Source organism: Crocodylus porosus, unplaced genomic scaffold (genome assembly GCF_001723895.1).
Source record: "Crocodylus porosus isolate Cpor-Errol unplaced genomic scaffold, CroPor_comp1, whole genome shotgun sequence".
NCBI classification, from domain to species: domain Eukaryota; kingdom Metazoa; phylum Chordata; order Crocodylia; family Crocodylidae; genus Crocodylus; species Crocodylus porosus.
This window is the reverse complement of record NW_017728931.1, coordinates 139,528,281-139,545,005: the sequence shown is the minus strand read 5'-3', so window position 1 is coordinate 139,545,005 and position 16,725 is coordinate 139,528,281. Positions and strand designations below refer to the sequence as shown.

Genomic DNA, 16,725 nt, shown 5'->3' with positions numbered 1-16,725 from the left:
CCCCCCCACTGCAGAAAAGATGTGGACACATTGGAGAGAGTCCAATAGAGGGCAACAAAAAGGGTTAGGGTGCTGAGGAACATGACTTGTAAGGAGAAGCTGAAGGAGCTGGGTTTATTTAGTCTGCAGACAAGACAACCAAGGGGGGATTCAATAGCAGCTGCAGGGGGGTTGCAAAGAGGATGGAGCTGGACTGGTCTCAGTGGTGGCAAATGACGGAAGGAGCAATGGGCTCAAGTTGCAGCAGGGAAAGTTCAGGTTAGATATTAGGAAAACTTTCTCACTAGGAGGGTGGTGAAGCACTGGAACAGGTTACCCAGAGAGCTGGTGGACTCTCCATCCTAGGAGGTTTTTAAGACCCGGTTAGAAAAAGCCTTGGTTGGGATGATGTAGTTGGGGCTGGTCCTGCTCTGATCAAGGGGTTGGACTAGATGTGACCTCCTGAGGTCCCTTCCACCCCTCATTTTCTATGATTTTATGGCATGGGGATTGTTGCCCACGCTGCAGACAGCAACCTAATTCCACGATGGCTCAATTTAGGCCAGGACCCTGAGCAGCCCATAGAAGCAGAGAGAAATATAAGTTCCCCTCTATGCCCAGGGGCCTCTTTGAGGAATCTTCTTCTAGATTATAAGTCCTATTGCTTCTCTGCCACCACCGATACAACATCTCCCAGCACTACATCTGCCTTCCTCCCCCACACCAGAGCAAACTTTCCACCCCAGGGCCTTGCAAGAGTTTTGGCAACAACAGAAACTTCCACAGCCCCAGGCCCAAACCTACGCAGTCATGGTACCTAAGACTACCCAGCCTCTGCCGTATCACAGAATAGCTTGCAGATCTCTAATCATGCCAACTTCCCTGTGAGCTACTGTAGGTTGGGAAACTGTGGCACAAAGGGAATATATGACTCTCTCAAGGTTTGTTAGGGCATTCTGCCACATCACCCTGGGCTTCAATTCAGGATGTTGCCTGTGCGGTGCAGCATCCTCCACCCCATCAGTACCAGGTGTGACCCGACATAGCCTTAAACCCACCTCCTCCCACTCTTTACCTACTGGTCCTTCTGGGACCCAAGCCTGCAGCTGGCAACGATTGTAATCACCAACTGTGCAAGAGATGCACCAAAATGCGTGGCCGCCGAAAAGGTGACAAAAAAACCCTCTAGGTGCTCCCAGCCTCCTTTCCAGGAGGTGCAAATTGGTATAATGAATGGGCTGAGTGGGGAGTTGCAGGTTTGTCAGAAATAAGCCATTTCCTTTACAAATCCTATGCAGAGGATTACAAGCTTGCTGGAGGCAAAGGTTTTGATGGAGTGGTCCTTTCCCAGCGACATTACAGCTTCTTTCACAAAGAGCGTTTTTCTGGTGCATTTAATCCAAAAAGGTCTGACCAATAATTTAAGTGTGTGTGTGTGTGTGGGGGGGGGGGTTCCTCCCTCTTTTTAACATTGTGCCTGTTAAAACCCCAACAGATTCCAGCCAGATGTGGCGTTAGCTCGGTGACAGAATGAACCTGTCAGCTGCACGCATTTCACATGCACCCTCCCGTGCGCGCATGCACTCACACACCGACACACGCGCGCACGCAAATGCGCTTGATGGATGAGATGATTTGAAGCTTTTGACAACAGCATTTTGTTGTGGGGAAAAATGATTTTTTTAGCGAGTTGCAGATAAATGAGCAGAGTTTACTGGAGTGCGGGGAATGCGGCAGGCGTTGGAAAGTCGATGATTTGTGAGGTGCATGGCAAATGCGAGAGCCCATTTTTAAAATTAAGCTAGAGAGGCACAACGCAAATTTGTTCTTTACGTTCCTTACCATTAGTCAAAAAAGCTTTACTTTAAAATAGGGAGGGAGACGCACGCAGGGAGACGAGATGGGGGGGAAGAAGAGGAAAAAGGCCGAGAGAGAAAAGCAGGAGGCAGCCTAGTCTAGTGAACAGGGCATAAGGCAGGGAGTCAAGAAACTTGGGCCCTGCTTGCAGCATTGGCACTGATGCACCGGGTGACCTGGGGCAAGTCCCTTCACCTCCCTGCATCCCTGTTCCTCTTCCCACTATTCTTCATTGTGTCTTGTACTTCCTCCCCTGATGCATGCGAGGAGCACCTGTAAAAACCCTCCTTAAAACCCCTTGGCTGTAGTGCTTGCAGAAATCACAACAGCTGCTATATTAATTCCTCTGTTAGGCTGACCGGTACTGTCTCGCTGTCGCCTGGATCTCAGATATTTTCATAAGACAGGCCACAACGAGATATGCCACGTGGCTTCCTTCCCTTCCCACTCCTGGTCCCATAGACAATCTCCTCTTCCATGCCATCCACAATCACCTCTCCTCCCCTTCTCAGACTTCCTCCACAGCAATTTGCAACTGTTTTTTTCTTCTATTTTTCCACCGTTTCTTGCCTTCTACATAGGCTGTAAGGATTTTGGGGCAGGGGCTCTCTCTTTGTTTGGCATTTGCACAGCACCTAGCACCGGGGAGTCCTGGCCCAACTGAACGAAGGCATTGAGGGCTGCAGTCCAGTGTCACAACACAGGACCATCCTTTCCTCAACTGCCCCGACACCTCTGTGATAGTCTATTTAGAAAGTATTTTGCATTATAACAGCATTCACTCATTCGTCCCTCCCCTGCAAGCTTCCCATGATGGGGCACATATATCAATGCACGTGGTAAAAGCAAGCTCCCGCTTGCAGTAAGGACACCTCTTCTGGGCACTCTCCATCTCAGACCAAGACAGCCGTGTAATGGTCCCCTTGATTCACACTAATTGGCCCTCATGTTGACGGCCTCCGCAGAGAGACCAAGCATGGGTCAGGGCTCAAAGCGACTCTCCCTGGCCACTCAGGTGTTATCTGCAGGGTGGATCACTGAAGTCACCTGGATGGCCCCTCTGCATCAACCCTTTCCAGGAGCAGAGCCAGGCGGAGTGCACATCTCCCCTCTTTGCTCAGAGGGACCGTAATTGGCTTTGTTGGATGAGCAAAGCTGTGCAAAACCAGGATGGAAATGATCGCAGAAGGCTGCACTGGGTCCTGCCTAATTAGCATGCAGCACCACAGCTGGAGCAGGCAAGCTAGCGGAGAGCTTGAGCATCCCCACTGCTAAACAGCACATACAGCAGCAAAGCACATTTCTTGGAGGGAACGGGTTTCTGTGCGGGCAATGCAATGTCCTGTGTGGCTGCTTGTCTCCTCTACTGCACCTTCCTGCCATACCCGACCTCCCCTACCTGGGAAAGGGAGCGTCTCTGGAGGTCTCAGCAATGCCGTCCTCCTCTGGAGGGTCCTGCCATACCACCCGGCTCTGCAAGAGTTGGACTTCAGTCTGTTTTTCTTCCCCTTTTTTGAAGAGCAGCTGGTTGGGTAGAGCTGAAAGGAAACTAGCAGCCGTGTCCTTTGTGCCTTCTAGGACCAAGCAAATGTGCCAGGGTCTCAGGGATAATGAGCACAAGGGTCAAGGTGAGCATGGGGGTGAGTGTTGATGGGGGAAGAAATCATTTGTTACAGTAAAGAGAGAGAGAGGCAGAAAGAAAAGAACATGAGCAAACACAAGTAAAATAAATATTCCCAGAGCAATGGAAACAAAGGCATCAAGTCCCTGTCACTTCAATGCCAGGCCAAAAATAAAACATGAAATCAACTTAAGACATTTTCTGGTCTGTTAAATCACCTGAGGAAAAGCATTTTGCCTGGAAATGAGCCTGTATTAGTGATCAGTGTTCACTAACAAAACAAACTGACACCAAATGAAATTAATATAACAGAATGGGAAATGGGTAATAAAGAGAGTTCCCCGAAGTTGGATTTTCACAACCTAATTATTCATAGTCACTAATGGGCTCAGACATCCCCATTGCAAATGCCACGATTGGAGACAAGCGCGCTGACAAGTTTGCAAGTTGTAAAGAGATGGTGATGATATTTTGCAGTTCTCCGGTGCCCCCATCCATGGATCTGGCACGGCTTTACACGCATTGGCGGCTGGATCCCAACAATCCCTCTGCGACGCAGGCAATAGTTAACATGAGACTGCCCCATCCGCGAGTGAGCCAGGCAGGATGGCAGCATGGTTCAGCCCCAGGTGTGAACAGGACTAATATTTCTCTGCCTTTCAGGATCTCAGATGAAGACCCTTGCTTTAAGGGGCCCAAGGGAGCTTCAGACTCTATGGCCCACTGGATCTCAGATACTTTCATAAGGCAGACCACAACGAGATATGCCACGTGGCTTCCTTTCCTTCCCACTCCCAATCCCATAGATGATTTCCTCTTCCATGCCATCCACAGTCACCTCTCCTCCCCTTCTCAGACTTCCTCCACAGCAATCTGCAACTGTTTTTTTCCTCCCTTTGTAGCTCCTGTCATGCCCTGCCCTTTGACCAGACACCTCCATGGAAAAGCTATTCCAAGAAAATGCTCTGTATACAACTTATTTTGAAGCTGGTCTGCATTGGGGAATAAGGAAGAGGAACCTGCTCCATGCAACCAGCCAGCTCTCTGAGCATTGCCAGCCCACATTTTGAAACCGTGGGTGGCCCATTCCTTGCTTGGCTTGTCTGTTGAGATTGTCCACCAGGCAAGGCCAGGAGCTGAACTGATGGTCACCAACTCATTTCATGTAGGCTACCGATTAGCTGCCTCATGGGCAATGCCTTGGGTGCCCCAAAACAAGACAGATAATTTGGACTGTGGCCTCATTGTATAGGAGGTTTGATTCTGCATGGAGAATTTTGCCTTTGGCTCCTTGCAACGAGGACTGAGGAAAACAGGAGTGGAGTCATTTTTGAAAATGCTAGGTGACGCCTGTGGTTATATCACCTTCTGCTGTGGTCCTCTGAGTTTTCTCAAGCTACACAGCAGCAGCCCAACTCGGTATGTAGGTCACAGCCTGCCAAGTAACACAGGCAGCGTGCGGCTGCAAAAGATGCTGCTGGTGCTTCGCGAGGCAGCAATGCCCCTGCCTGGTGTTTTGGGAGCAATATCGAGATGGCATTTCAGAGAGGAGGTGAAATGACAAGGCCTCCCTTATCTCCTGTGCCAATAGATCCACTGGCACAGTTTGCAGGACCAGAGGTATGAACTCCGCTGTCCTGGCCAGTTTCCAATTTGTGGCATTATGTTCTTCCACCTAAATTCCCCTTATAACACTCATGGCCATAGTAATCTTCTACCCTCCCTGTACTAGGTTGCCGTGTACTATCAGGCAGCCTGTGGCAAAAAGCCACCTTGGTTTCTCCCCAAAATCTCTGCGCTGTGACAATGTGATGAGGATGGGCTCAGCAGAGGAGACACACCCTTACCTTATTTCTTTAGGTAACCTGAGCTGGCTCCAGTCCTGAGGGAGGGGAGAACCTGCTCCCTCTGCCTACGGGACTGGTATCACCTACCTTGGTGAGAGGCATCTACCTGGTGGGCTGGAGTCCGCCCGGCAACTAGTGATGTATTTCAAATTGGTTGGCCAACAGTCAACCAGAGCTGGCCTCCACTGGACCAGGTGAATGAGGTCACAGGGGCTATATAAGTTAAGACTGCCCGGGAGGAGGGGGCAGCAGCTTTACCATCTGAAACTGACTCTTTCCCCCAAAACTCACAAGCTAGAGGGAAACTTCACCGGCCTTTGGAAGATGCTTGTGAGTAAGCTACTCGAGATCTGGGTAGATATCTAGCTGGCAGGAACTCAGATGCGTGATCAAAAGGCTACCTCAGCCAGACTGTTTGCTCTTTAGGATTTCTAGGGTATTGCTCAATCTTGTACCCTATTTTCACCCTACCCCTGTAATCAATAAAGTTCTTCTTTGTGACCGGTGAAGGACAGTTATTGAGGGGTGGATCTAAATTATGCCTAAGAGGCCCCTCAGGTCTGTGTACTAAGGGAGACTTTCCTTTTTGGCCCCCGACTTAGGGAAGTGCTCCAAGGGCCTGTATTGGGTCGAGTACCCATAGGATTATTAGGCCTGTGTTTCCCCGAGGACACAGGGCAGAGACAGTCCCCTCTCGGGGTGGTGGCAGCTTATGTTACCTCCAGGCTAGTGAGTGAGCTCCAGGAAGGGGGTCGGCCAGACGTGAGGCGCCCCTAGGGAGGCATTCGGAGCCTGGAAGGTGGTCAGGTGCAGGGAGGTGGGCGGCTCAACCCAGGAGCGCCCCCTACTGGCCCACCACACAGCCGAGGTGCTGCATCCCAGAGGCGTGGAGGCCTTATCTGAGTTCCTTTGCATGGTGTATCCCTTATCTACCATGGGCTTAATAATTCAGAGCTCACTGCTGCTCAGGTTTAAATCAAGAGTAAAATTCATTGACTGCAGTGGGATCTAGACTGGGGTCTTACTCTGTGAAGGCGTCATAGACTTTCAGTCCATAAGACACCATCAGATCATCTTGTCTGACTTCTTCTATATCACGCACACTTACATTTTATTATGTCACCCCTACAGGGAGTCCAATAACTCCCAGGAGCTTTTCAGTCCTCTGGAGATTGATCTGTTGGGTGCTCTGGGCACATCAGGAGACATAAAAGCCCTTGCAAGGACAGGAATCTAAGTGGATGAGATCTGCCCGGGTGATGCCAAGAAGTGATCCAAGCTCCATGCTGGCAAGTGAAAGGCTCAAGGTCCCTGCTAGCCTGACCTCAGGGAAGCTTCCAGTTTTGGCCCAAATCTGATCCTATGACCCCTGCTGACTTCCTGCCCTTTGGGTGGGGGGCTGGACTCGATGATCTTCCGAGGTCCCTTCCAGCCCAAATATCTATGAAATCTATGACCCTATGCAAGTGAAGACCCACCAGCCAGGCCCCGGAGAGGAGGGCTCTGTACCACCACCCAGCACCGATCAGTACCCCGGTACCAGCTGCATAGTCAAGAAAGTGCCTCCCATCCAACCACCACCCTGCTCCCCACCAAAATCCAGCTGGCCGGCTGTGTAGCTCAACAGTAAAAGGGCTTCCTGATTCCTGCTGCTAACTAAAGCCCTCAGGGCTGAGCTTTTATTACAATCGCTGCCTTAAAGCAGAACTGCAAGTGGTAGGAGTGTGCTGAATGCGCCCAGAGGTTTTAGGATAGAAGAGTCTTTAGAAAGTAAAGTATTGGCTGGTAAAAAAATGTAAGGGGAAAATCCCAACGTTTTTCCCTTCCATGCAGTTAACATACTTGTGTGCTGCAGGAAAAGGAGATGAGTGTTTTATTGAAACTATTTATGGGCTAGGCCAATACATTCCTCGCCTTGTATTTGAGTTTTAAAGCACACAAAGAATCCTTATGGGAAGAAAGAAACATCTGGAAAATGGCTGTCAGTTTTGAATCCAGGTACTTGCAAAGGTAGGAGGGAGGAAAACTGGGTGACTGGAACGAGGAAGAGGGCCAAAGGAGAAAGGAGAGAAAAGTAGACAAAATGGATTATCTCCGGATCACCTATTCCTATGCTTTGAAACGCTTTCTAGTCCTTTCACTATAGATATATCCTTGACCCTTATTTTAGGGCCAGGCTGATGGGAGGGGAGCACAAAGGGAATGCAAGGCCTTTGCAGCAAACCCATCACCTACTAGTGTCCAAGAGAGTCCTTCCATCAGGGCATGTGTCACTTCCAGCTGCAACTTTTGCAGAGCATTGGGATGAAAGCCCTATTTATATGGAACAAGGCATGGGATATTGGAGAAACCCAAGCAGCTAACAGCTCAGCTTTGTCTCTTCATTAAGCACATTTCACTATCGATCAGGTGTGTTTTAGCTCATCAAAATGGGCGAGGTTTGCCAGACGAAGAAGCCAGTATGAAGCCTGTGCTCTAGTGAAGTCCCACTATAGCCCAGGCCTCTTGCTGGGATACGCACACACCTAATCTCCACCCAATGGGCCCTACTTTCAAAGTCACATATCTGGGCCACAGCAAATAGGTTTGTAACCAAGTGCTCACATTGGGTCACAGACACAAGTAAGCCTCATCTAGATGCTAAGGACCTGATGCTTTGTGACTGAGATAACATAAGCTTTGGCGTACCTTTGAGCACCCAGATGTATGACTTGGGTGCCCTCTACTCAATACCCGAGTCTGGGAAAACAGAATTAAGGTACCATCTTTCCAGCTCTGTGCTGTACGGCACATATTCCTTTCATGTTTTGACTGCCTCCAATACAGCTGAAGCCAGACATCAAATTTAATTTTGATTGATCTGAGTTATTAATTTATTTGATAGCACAGGTGTTGGCTATAGGGAGCTAAAATGATCTCTGACCCGCGGTAATAAGCTAATAGAGTTTGCATTCACACTTTAGAGGGGGAAGAAAAAGCCAGAAATTCATAAATATATTCATGCCTCCTACCCACTCCAATTGATTAGACACCTCCAGGTTTATAAAAAGAGAGCAAGAAGGAATTCTTTGAGTTCCTAGTAAGTAAATCATTCATTAATAAAGAATACTTCATTGTGGATAGAAACACCTCTCTGTTTGATTCCCTACAATGCAGAAGCATTATCAACTGCCTGGCACAGAACTTTTGAAAGGTCAGGATTAGCATTAATAATTTTTTTAGGATGTCGATAAAGTGTATTTTCACTGCTAGCAAAAAAAGGCGGGGGGGGATAAAGAAAAAAAAAATCAAGAGAGCATTTTAAATATTCCCATCACATTATTTAAAGCAAGAGAATAACAATTTCAAACTGATTTAGAAACAGAGGACTTGACTTTCCAATGACAGGTGATCATTTAACATTGGTATTTAGTATTTGCATTCCAATAGTCCATGGAAGTATCAACCCAATAAGTACTATATGCTCATACTGCAATAAGAGGTGCCTTGCCTGCAAAGCTGACAGTCCAAAGGACAAGGGGAACAGGAGCAAAAAGGTGAAGGATCCTGCTTAAAGGTCATGGAGTAGATTGGTTGGAGAGATGAGGGTACAGCCCAGTTTTTGCACCTCAACCCTGTGCCCCTGAACCACGTGCATTTGAATGAAAAAAACTGATGCATAACCCCACAGTATCATATTTTTCACACTAGTTATACTTAATGATTTTAATCACATTCAATTGCTACCACATTCGTCTAGGATAGCCTGGCTCCACGCCGCACCAAAGGGGATGGTCAGAGGCCACATAGGGCAGGCTGAAAGACCGGACAGAGCTTTATCACGGTACCGAAGACCACAGACCACCATAGGCACAAGGTAATTATTAAAGACAGCTATATCTACAGACATAAACCACCAGCCTTCCACACAGCTTGAATTCCAGCTTCTTCTACTTTGTTCACCAGAGACCACAGCCTGTTTGGGACAATATATAGCAGGCAGAGACATCTAGTGACTAAAGAATATACTGCAAAGAAATACTATTGGGCTCACAAGGGGTGAACTGGTCCCTGCGAAGACAGCCAGTGTGAGGCTTGTGATCAATTAAAGGTCTGCTCAGGATTGCTGAGTTTTTGGCACCCTGGGAAGAAGCAGACAGCATCAGAAAGAAAAAGCAAGCATAGGGGAGCAAAGCCCTGAAAAGAGTACAGAGAGAGCACAAGAGGAGGCTGAGCAGGATCGCTAGAGCCTCAGACCCACGCCGGCTCATAGCAGAGCTCTTCACAACCCAGGCTGATTTTTTAGGACACCCCTGCCCGTAGCAAATGTCCAGACTTGCTATCCTGCAATCAGCCCTACAAACAGTTCCTGAATTTCTGCTGCTCCTAATATTTTGCTGCCCGAGGCAGAAGACCATTCTGCCTGCGAGTAACACTGTTCCTGTGCAACCCAAACGTATTTATAGCTGCTGCAGAGCTGTAAGGGTACAATAGGCTAGGGGCAAGGTCACAGCCTCTGGCTGCGCTCACTACTAGCCTGCCATAGCAATTGGAGAGGCACAGCAGCGAGAGGGGAGACGTACCTGGTAGATCATCTAATCCATGCATCGGTGACCAGTACCAAACCACGCATTTCCCAAGGAGCTTTCCATTCTGGTCCTTGGTGTCCCGAGAAAATGGGGAATTTGCCACTGCAAATGCAGCAATAGTCAGAAATGTGCCAAGATGCTCAGTGACATGCAAGGGGTTAGTCAGCAGTGGAGTGGGAGAGCGATGTTGTAAATTGGCTGGAAACTCCTCAGGTGGTTGCAACCACATGGTTGGCAGTTGATTTGCTCTGACCTTGAGTTTGCATTGGGGGGGGGAATTAAAAAGAAAAAGCATAGCTGCCAAGAAAAGAGATTTCAACTGTCCTGCAATTGGGACTTCATTTCATTTGGTGAGTCTGATCGCCGGCCAGTCAGGATGTTTCCTCCAGCTAGTCTGGATGTACAGTGCACTTGCACCGGGAGCAATAAGAAAATGGTCAGATCCTCCGGGCAGGTCTCTTTTCCCAGGTGTTTGTACGGAGCATTGCTAGTCAAGCTCAGAGCCAGACTGGGTACCTAAGAGCTGCTGTGACGTACCTATTTAACGGTTAGGTAGCTAGAAGGGTAGTTCAGGATGAAATAGCAGTTTATGCTGACATGTTCAGGCGCACAAATCTGCTTGTCTCTCACCTCTGCTCGGAGAACCCAGCTAAATCCACCCCGTCCTCCCATCGTGAAGAGCTATCGTCTCGTTAGCAGGCAGAACCACAAGACCTGTTCAAAAGCTCATGCAACAGAGACAGTAGACAATACGGGTTTTTTAATTTTATTTTAATGCTAACTTACTCAGGGAATATGATAACCAGATGCTTTAATGCCGGATAAACAACTTCTTCCTGCAAGAACCACTGTAAAAAAGGCTAGAGGGGGAAAAAAAACCCATAGTATGGCTTGTTCAGTGCTACTTCAAGGAAGCTTGGCATTCTGGGTAACGACTTTCAGAGAAGGAGAGCAGACATGGGGGGAAAAAAACCCCAAGAAACCCCAGTCTATCTGTTCTGATGAGCCATGGGAGATTCAGAAGAAGCAGCAACCGAGATCCCCCTGAGATGATAATATACACAACCATTACACTTCAGAAGGGGCCCATGGCTGAGGAAATGTTAAAGTATATATAATATAGCAGGATGTGTCTGTATATGCTCATACAAAATGTTACCTGCCACCATGGGGCTTATTTTCGAAGGAGATGAGACCGATCTACGGTGGAAGGTATGGCAGCAGCAGGCAGTGTCTAGATCTGAATGGCTGATGGGCAGCTTGGGACAATGCACAGACTATCCATTTCTTTTTCAAAAGCAGTGGGACTGTTACCTGGAATAGTGCAGCCAGCTCTGCCACAATCGTTTCCTCTCCCAGAGGCATTGTGACATGCTGGGCATGCATCAGGGATGCTTTTACTATGGCTCAGCGTGTACATGTAAAATGTCCCCTACCGTGTCTGATCAGCTGGAGATGAGTCAGTATGCCTACCAGTTCACTGACGTCTTTCTTAGCTCACAAGGTTAGGGGCTTCTTTCTGAAAGTCCTAGGTCTGATCCTTGATGAAGGGGAAGATGAATTGCGCTGCAGAAGCCAGGAGATCCCCTGGGACTCCAAGGGCACTGGTCCTCGGGCATTTGGCACCCTTCATAGCAGGGTCCAAAGACCTCCCCAAGGCTTGATTTACAAGGAATATAAGCCTGCTACAAGTTGAACTCAAGGGATGAACCCAGATCCACAAAGTTATTTCAGTGCCAAAGTCCCACTGGAATCAACAGAGTGGACATTAAATCAATGGGAGTTTGGAGCCTAAATACCTTTAAGGAGCTTGGCCCTTCAGTTCAAGCGGCAGTAGATCATTCTCTTTGCTTTTGAGCTGCCAGTAATAGCCAAGGTTGTGTTTTTTACACAGGCCATAACCATATAGGCCTTATTCTTTGAAAGGAATTTAATGGGTATAAGAAAGCAATCCCACCTTGGGACAGAGAAATGCTTGATAACCTAATAGGCCGTGCTGATGAGTAACTTCTGTGCTACTATTTTGCAAAAGCCTTAGTCAATTGACTGATTTATTTGGTTTTTAGGTGCACAGAAAAGAAAAGAAAATGCTGTTCTTCATCATGGAAGTGGCCTGGGTATTTGGACTATAAACATTACACTGTTCAAGCAACAGGGGTGTTTTTTTTAAAAATGTCCTTTGGTGTCTAGACCAAAAGCAATAAACGATCTGCTGTCCCATGCACCTCATCATAATGGCATTAATCAGGGGAGAACTTGTCACTGGAGTTGAAAAATGGATCTTTCACCTTTTAAAAAATAATTTGATAACTTTATTATCCCATGAGAAAGGGAAATGATGGAGCAGAGGCACATACTAATGGGTTGTTGAATGCGCTTTGATTTTTTTATAGCCATTGGAATTGGTCAGGAGTTGTGTATTATCTCATTATAATTGTCCCAGGAGAGGGACTTCGATAATTTTTATTACCAAAGGGAACGAAAATGTATGTTTTATTTGGTAATTTCAGGGTAATGGCTGTGGCTGTGTAACAACATCCACAGGAAGCCGAACTTTGGCCTGGCGTCCGGCTCTCATTCAAAGAGGCAAAAGGCACAGCATGCTGGAAACAGCAGAGAGAGCATGGCTTGATCACATTGGAGGCAGGGTGTATAAATCCCTTTATTTTTATATTTAGCACTGCGAGCAAGCCAGCAGGGATGGCACAGGCAGCGGCAGCAGGGAGGACTTTCCTAACCATGCCTGCAGCATTAGCCTCATGCTTTGCTGGACCTGCCCGGCTTCAGGGGCTCAGTCCTGATCATTAGGGCTAGGGACAGAAATGACACACAAACCAGTATAAGTGATCAGAAACCCACTCAAATCTGCAACACAACAGAAGTTCAGCATGTATAAGCTGCTTTCAAAATAGTGGAAACCAGGTTAAGATAAACCTGGGTGGATGTAGTATCAGACTTAACTGGTTTAGATTCAACTGGTTTATTGAACTTCTGTTCCAGCTCCCCTCCAGATTCAAGTTAACTCTCAGTCCTTCAATATCCCAGGATGCTTTGCACACCCCTCCCCTTGCAGAGTGGCAGGCTAGCTTCGCCCAAGCTCTCTGCTCCGGCTGAGCAGGGAGGAGTGCTGTAGCACCCCCTGGCTTCTGGCCTGGGCTACTGCAGGCATGCGTTTCCAGAATAAAAAATGAATGTGTGTTCACTTGCTTATTGGTTCAATCTACGCAGCATGGGCTAACCAGCAAAGATTGAATCGATTCAACCTTAGGCTTTTTGACTGTCTGTATTTAGCCTATGGGCCCTCATAAACCTGGCTCAATTTACTTGAAAGACAGCTTTGTGCTTTTAAAGCACCTGCTGTGGGTGTTACTACAAGCAGAAGCAGTTCTGACTACCCACGTGCCTTGTGGTTTACCCCAGGTAAATAGCAGGGCCTCATTCTGGTGCCTCAACCTGACACAATGCCACTCAGACTGTCTGCACTCCTCATATTAGCTTTGACACGGCATGGCGTGTTATCACATGGGCTCCTCAGCATCACAGCCTGACACAGCATCACACTGTTTTCTCTGTGCTCCCTGCACCACAGCGTTACACAGGTTTCCCCCCACCACTAGTATGACCTAGCGCCAAAGCCTGACATGGTGTCACACAGGCCCTTCTGCTGTGGTCCTGGGCTGGCGCGTGACACAGCCCAGCACAGGCCCCTCATTCTGGCCTGTTCATCAGCCCAGTGTACCAACACATGCGTGCCCTGCTTCAGCCTTTACTCCAGCCTGAAGTGGTCATACAGCCTGTCTGTAGCCCCTGAGCCAGCTCGCTGATGGGCCTGTCTGCTCTGCCTCCTCTCAGGGTCCGTCATGGCATCAGAAGCCACTGGATCCCCCTTCCTGAGATAAGAGAAAACAAAGGGACATCATGATAAGTGTAATTGTGCTGTGAGGAAGGAATGGCCTGTCCTTTTACCCCAAAGACTGGAGCAGCCATCAGGGCAGGCCATGCTACGGGGGCTACAGCAAGAAAAAGACAGTTGCTAAGGCTCTAAAAAGGTTTGGGTGCTAGCTCCACCTCATAGGGCACATCTACACATGCAATGAATGCGCAGCAATAAACTCTGGTATCTATTGCTCCAGAGTTTATTGCTCCTGGGTGCACCATTTGAACGTGCACTCAGGACCACAGCATGTTGAGCCAGGTTGGAGCAGCCCTGGCTGGCAGAGAACCTGGGCGTCAGCCCACCAGCCCGGGGCTGCTCCGGCCCAGCTCAACATGCTGCAGTGGGGCTAGCTGAGGCACCAGGACACTCCAGTGTGGAGCTAGCCAGCAGGCAGCCTCCACAGGGAAGTACCCTTGTGCCTGAGCCAGCCGTGTTGGCATCTACGTCTGCATTGCTGCAGAGTTAAAAGCTCCACAGCAGGATAATACTATCCTGCACTAGTACTCTTTACAAGTACTATTTACAAGTACTATCCTGCTGTGAAGTTTATTAGTTTCCTGTGGCCTAATAGGGCCACACGTGTAGGCACTGAGACATTTACTGCGGAGTTAATTAGTCAACTCCGCAGTAAACGTCTCATGTAGACACACCCACAGAGTGGGCAAGGGGAGGGCAAAGGGAAACAAGCTTCTGTAAGAGAAATCTGCCCAGAGGAGCTGGGCTGTGGGCCATAGGTTGTCTAGCTGCTGCAGGGCGGTGCGTGAAACCAGGAAGCAGCAAAAGAATAAATTTGAGCTGGGGATTAGAAGCGGATTTGTAACCCTCGGAGGAGAGGGGATCTGGAGCAGCTGTCCAATCAGAGCCGAGGGAGTTAGGCACTTTATTTGTTTCAGTTTTGGAGCTTGATCAGTTTATGAAAGGGATTATATAATGCCGCGCTTGCAATAGCAGGGTAGAAGCGATATCGCAAGAAGAGTGATAACACACACAAGAAGGGGGGGATTAATTCCCAGACCTGCATGCTTGAAGTCACTGAGTGGGGCCTAACAAGCTGCAACGGCTGGTGGTAGGCCATATCCCTATGGTGGGCTGGGTATTAGTGAGCGCCGGCCTCATCCGGTAAGTAAATGGTTGCACAAATGACACAACAGTAATTGTCCAAGGGAAAGAGGTGGCAACTTTCATGCAATTTGGAGGGAATAGCACAGGGTGCAGAAGGGGAGGCACAGGGACACCAGTTGTGGCTCCAGCTTTAACAGCAGAAGCAGCATCTCGGTCAACGGGTCTTTTCAGGATGAGCCGATTTAGTTTGGGACGCATGGAATTCCCTCGCCGTCTTTACACAGCGCGCGGCACACGTCACCGCCGCCGGATGTCACCAGGCTTAACTCCAGATCAGGAGTACACGTGTCAAGACTGTGAAGACGACAACGTCCTTTTCATTGAGCATCCTCAGCGACTCGCCCCGAACATCTTGGGGAATAGTGAGGATGTGCGTTTCAGGGTAATGAGGTCCCTCAGAAAGAACCACGAATTTCCTTAGGCACGATAAACTCCAATCCAATTAATTATGAGGCCTAAGACATTCTGCCTGTATTATCTCTCAACAAGTGGCAATTTTTCACACAGATCCTATCAAGTGAGCTGGCTTCTGGCAGAGAGCTGTATCTCTTGCTTAAGCAGCCATGAGTGTCAGAGCTTGACTTAATTGCACATTGATTAGGTTACATCAAAAAACACGCTAGAAGTTACTCAATGGAGTGATTGAGATAATACTTGGCACTGCTATGGGGATTTCAATCCGTAGATTTCCAAATGCTCTGCAAATGTTAATGATGAAGATCCAATGTGTCTCTATGCAGTAAAGAAGTGGCATTATCCCCATTTAACAGGTGAGAAAACTGAGGCTCATAAAAATGGGGGCTGAAGCATTCAAAGTAGTGGCCCAAAAGAAACCAAAGAAAAGTACTGAGCCCTCACCACTCCTTTTCAAGTCTGTTATCTTTGGAAAGTAGATGGTTGTGAGAAACATAGTTTATGGGCTTACACTAGCACAGACCCACTTGCTTCAGAAGATTTTTTCCAAATGCTTACTAGTGTAAACAAGTGAAGAATATGGCCCGGTGTCTGTAACTGGGCTTTAATGTCATCAGGTGAAAGGCTATAGAAATCCAGAATATGATTATTATGTATGAACTCTTTTGTGCCCTGGTAACTTGTTCCCTGTCTATCACCCCTTGCCTGAGGCACCAGCAGTCTTCCAGAGCTCCCTATTCACTCCCAAATGGCACAAGTTTTAAATTATGCCCCTTATTTTTTGAACCATGACACCAGATGAAAATGCATCGCAGCCAATATTATCTTGGCTTCTTTTCCTGAGTCTGAGAACTTCTGCCGAGTTACCTGAAGCTCTCTATTTTTCCATTAAGAATACACTCAACTCCATTAACCTTTCCGCGTGCTAAAATGTCTTTAAATCGCCACAGGGGTTGCTGTTTCCTTCTGCTCCGTCCTCTGTTTATGTAGAAGTGTGGAAGTGAAATAAGGCCAAGGGAAGGGCAGCGTTCAGGTTTTTTTAAAAGGCATATCACCGGATGCAGAATACAGCAACCCTTTATTTGAGGGCTCAGAGGGCATGTCTACACATTCATTAATGCACCTTAGTTACTGTGCATTTAGTTTAATGAAGTAAACTAAATGTGCAGTCACTAGAGTGACTGCACAGTAGCGCCGGCGCACGGTTGTTTTGTGATGCTTGCTGTGCAGTAGCCTAATAACACTGTGCAGGAGCATATTAGCACAGGGTTTTGACCAGCATGCTACTGCTTAGTGTTATTAGGCTACTGTGCATCTCATGTAGACATGGACAGAGCCAGGTCATGCGTTTTAAGCCCACCAGCAGGGCTGCATTAACCC

General features: G+C 48.0%; 1 long non-coding RNA gene across 1 annotated transcript; it reads left to right on the top strand.

Moving 5' to 3' along the window:
• Positions 1-7: 7 nt before the first annotated feature.
• Positions 8-4,479, top strand: LOC109316149. Its single transcript, XR_002102734.1, has 3 exons — positions 8-121; positions 2,515-2,521; positions 4,467-4,479. It is a non-coding gene; the product is annotated as an uncharacterized LOC109316149 (long non-coding RNA).
• The last annotated feature ends 12,246 nt before the right edge of the window (positions 4,480-16,725 follow it).